Genomic DNA, 4,420 nt, shown 5'->3' on the forward strand with positions numbered 1-4,420 from the left:
TGTTAAAATATGTAGTGCACAGCGTCCTTTCTATTTAGTTTGGATGGATCTCTAGTAGTTTTTGCTTCCATGCTGAGACTTTCGTTTTATAAGCATCATAATGAATATTTCTTGAGATTCTTGACATGCCAAGTGTCAAACTAATTAATTTCAGTTTAAGCTCCATTTGTTACCAGTTTTAGAGCTGCTAACCGAAACGCCCTGTTTTCATACGAAGAAGTCGCTCCCCACCCATCAAGCGATTCACCGAATTCATAACAAGTCATATAAAGAAGTCGCTGCATGGGTAATTATATGGCTTCATCACACAACGCAGATTATATTTTAGCCGCATATTTACACATACTCTGTCATCTCATCTCCTCTTTTGTAGGGAAGGTGGGACGATATTGTGTTGTTGTTGCATCGCATTCTTTGTCCTGTTTATGAGCCACCATAATCGCAGCCACTCTAGTTTCGTATCACGACCAAAATCGGTTCAAAGGGCTGGCCTGGTTTAAGCCCACGCTCAAAATTACATTCTTACATCGCCTCATAATTGGACCTCTCCTTCTTCTTCCCATTTATTATTAACCAGACCATAATGGCTCAAGACGAAGAAGATGATGATGATGAAAATGATGAAAATAATGAAATATAATTTTTAATAACCAGCGAATAATGCACGTACTTATTCGGTCCGCAAGATTTAGGATCCCATTAAGCGACGAGTGTTTGCAGTGCAGTAGGCAACATGTGAACAATCGTCTCCTTTTATTACGTTCATATCAGCAATCAGCGTAGGCTCATATCTGCTTGGGGGTTCTCACATCAAGTTCTCTGGTTTGAAAAAATACGTCGATGCAAGTGTTTCTGAACAGTTTTTGGTAATGAGTTGAGTATACGAAAACTTATCTTATTAGAGTTGAAGAACTGATGATGCCTGAAAAGAAAAGAGCGATGGTTTTATGAGACTTATGCTTCTCCTCGTATGTGCTTTTATCAGGCATTCTGGTAAAAAATGCCAAGATGAGATAAGGAAACTGTGGCCAAGTGCGACGGCTAAATAAGAATTGAGAATGGAAAGGTTGCACGTGTCAACTCATCAATTCAAATCAGTTTCAGTCTCAACGTTCGAATCTCATGTCATCATGTGGAGCCGTTTTGGGGCGAGGATTATGGCGATAGCGATCCCAGCCAACCAAACAAGAAGGCGAAGAATAATGCACAAGAAGAAGATGAGCTAGTGCTGAATCGCTCATTCAACACGTGAACTAATCACACAAAACCCACATGCGCACGTATTAAATGCATTATGCAACACGATTGTAATGCCGAAGAAAAATACGGAATTCCATTTAACTTACGTTGTATGAATAATTAGCAAATTAGTTTTAACTTAGATAATTTTTCTTATGCACATCCTCAAACTGCAATCAATTTCAACATCTTAATTAATGCACAAACAAAGCGATTGGATATGCTCAGGAGGCAATTAGGGGATTATAAATGACGCTGCATTTTCTCGGCATGGGCACCTTTGCTTCTAATCTATTTTAATTTTCGAACAACTCCTAGCTAAATGGTGTCGGATTTATTGCCTTGACTCAGAGTCGCTTAAAGCAAGCTTCCGGAAAACTGAGTTTAATTTTTAATGCACAGGTTGCATCTTGCATATGAGCAAGGGCATCAAATTTGAATCAAAATAGAACAGTTTGGACGGATGGAAGGGAGAGCAGAAGAGGAAGCAAGATTGATCCCTCACCGAGCAAATCTAAACTGGTCACCATTATTCCTACACAAGTTTAAAAGTAATTCATATAATTTTGTTTATTGCACTGTGATTGTGATGCTTTGGTCGGAATAATGTAATGATAGGTGTTCATGTCACGTCCTGTGTTTGGTTCTCTCTCTGTGTATTAGTTTATTAAACACTTGAGCTAAGCATATGGCATGGCATTATCTTTGAGTGGAAATCAGAACCAGTGCATCAGCAGCGGAGGAGTGAGAGGATATTTGGGTGGGTGAGAGAGCTAATCTCGGTTCGGCACAAATCACATCATCAGCAAGTCAAGTAATGACGATGACTTGCACACCACGGATTAATTCACACAGGTGGGTGTTTATTTTGAGCCGCTCAACTGTTTACCTTTATCATTATGCGATGTTCAGTTTCGACAACCATTTCCCGCATCCCCTCATTCCCATCATCTCCTTCCTCCTCTTTCAGCCCTGCCTCGAAGGACGTAATCAGGTTCATGATTTATTTGACCTCATGCTGTCCCCTCCCTGCCCAGGGTCATCACCATCAACGAGAAATAAATGCTGACTTCCACCCACAACAGCGACTTCCACAGCGTCGTAAGTAGTGACATATGCACAAATCAAGTTCAGACTGCCTCATGATGAGCTTTCTAATAAATAATCAACCCAACGAGAACAGGCGGACGTAGCTTGGAATCGGAAATAGCTCCAATCTGGGATAATTCCAGGCACGGAAATGATTCAAATGAATTTGGTGGACGTCAAATTACAGGGGAAAAGTTAATTGTAATATTGATAATATTAGTAAATATACGTATCTCAAGGTTTCTTCTGTCCCTTTAATTTCATACAGGCCCACAACATGGCCCATAAATGTAATACCAAATCTGAAGACGTGAAAATTATCCGAATGATTTGTGACTTCTGGAGGTAAACTTTAGCCAAAAGTAACGAACCGGTAACAGCGGGTGTCGTCGTCTCCTTTATTTTCTGCCTTTTTTCCTCAATAAAAGAACCTTTAACTAATATACACCAACTGTTTCGTCTGCAATTGCAACATTCATCCGTCGCTTCGGTTTATGTTAATTTACATGGAGCAACCTCGGCTTTTTTGGTGATCTACACCATTACATGGACCTATCAAACCAACAACATGCAATATCTGAGGAGGGTATTATTTTATAATACCTGAAACAGGGTCCTCCCTCGTATGACAGAAGGCAGCTAACAGATATATATATAGATACATATTTACGTTATGTGTATCGTAATTTGAGGGAGTAATAACATAACGCGGTGGGTAATAAATTGCTTGGTGATACGTCACCAGAACGGAAATCATTCCAGATAGGAAAAGGCGTTGGATCAAAACGTACTAAAGAGCACAAAACAGGCCGGAAACGAGTGTGGACCTCGCCCCACCAGCCAATCCTCCAAAATCTCATCAACTGTTTGTTCACTACGGGACGACAAGTGAGGCGAGCTCCACCGACCGAGACACTGCATACGCGACGAGTACATACATTTAGAGATGACAAGTGCTTATGTGAATATGCGCTGTTTGGTAAATAAGTATATCCATACAAATGTACAACTTTCATGAATCAGAAGCTCAAAGTAGCATAGAGATCATCAAACAATAGCGATGTGCATAAAGTCCAAAAAACGTACAACTTATGCATTCGGAGATGTTTGATAAATTACACTTGCAACTCACGAATGTACATTGTCACATTCCGCTGGCTTGCTCTATGTAATGCAAATCTCTTGAAAAACACATCCTTTCGCTTCATCTGATTGCATTTGAATAAAATATTACGGAAGGATTCATTAAGTCTGAAATGCACGGCAGCAAGGGTTGACTGGGAGCAAGTCGTATTGTCATGTTTGTCATTGCCATGCATGAATTTATTTTATGCATGAGAAAGCCCCGACTTTGTCTTTATAGGAGCACACCGAGTCCAACTTGATTGCTAAATCACTTCACTTAATGATATTCTTCTGTCTCTCGGATTTGCTGTTTCCTCAGGTGACACCTCATTTTGACGGGATTCTGAATTTGAATGCATGCATAACATAACGAGAATAATGAGATGATAAATGTATGGAAATGAGGGCGTCGTCTCACTAGCTTGCGAATACACTTCTTACTGCTCCAAGCCATTTACTCTTTCAAATCATTCTTGCAAATCCACCATAATTATGACGATTCACAACAATGCACACTGATATCCATTTGTCACAAATTGATGACATGGAAAGAATTTACGTCCAAGGTCCTTTTACCATACTTTTGCATCCTGTAAGAAGTATGAAAATACAACATTCCCTCAAATTCCATGAGAAATTAGGAGAAAACATTTATGTATGTACATATATTGCACGTTTACTTTTCCAAGTTTAAAGTCCATTCTTTGACCGGAGCGGAGTTGTGTTGATGGGTTTGAGTATTGACAACAAGGACCATTCGAGTGTCAATCAAATTAACTTGAAACATCAGAAATGACGGAGAGGCTGAATTATTTTGAGCGACTGTCGCATTAAATCATTTTCCTCCATGCACTTTCCTCCCCATAATATTTCGTCACAAGGCAGCAAAAAATGTGCTTTTGTCATCTTGAAACCGCATCAGCTAGCTTCCAACTTCAGTTTCATCCGCATTAATGCTTTTGTTCGT

At 39.8% G+C, this 4,420-nt stretch overlaps 1 long non-coding RNA gene across 1 annotated transcript; it reads left to right on the forward strand.

The window, feature by feature from the left end:
• Window positions 1-907: 907 nt before the first annotated feature.
• Window positions 908-2,750, forward strand: LOC118438459. The gene is made up of 4 exons (XR_004836801.1): window positions 908-2,094; window positions 2,210-2,340; window positions 2,423-2,529; window positions 2,597-2,750. It is a non-coding gene; the product is annotated as an uncharacterized LOC118438459 (long non-coding RNA).
• Window positions 2,751-4,420: the final 1,670 nt, after the last annotated feature.

Source organism: Folsomia candida, unplaced genomic scaffold (assembly GCF_002217175.1).
Source record: "Folsomia candida strain VU population unplaced genomic scaffold, ASM221717v1 Fcan01_Sc021, whole genome shotgun sequence".
Lineage (NCBI taxonomy): Eukaryota > Metazoa > Arthropoda > Collembola > Entomobryomorpha > Isotomidae > Folsomia > Folsomia candida.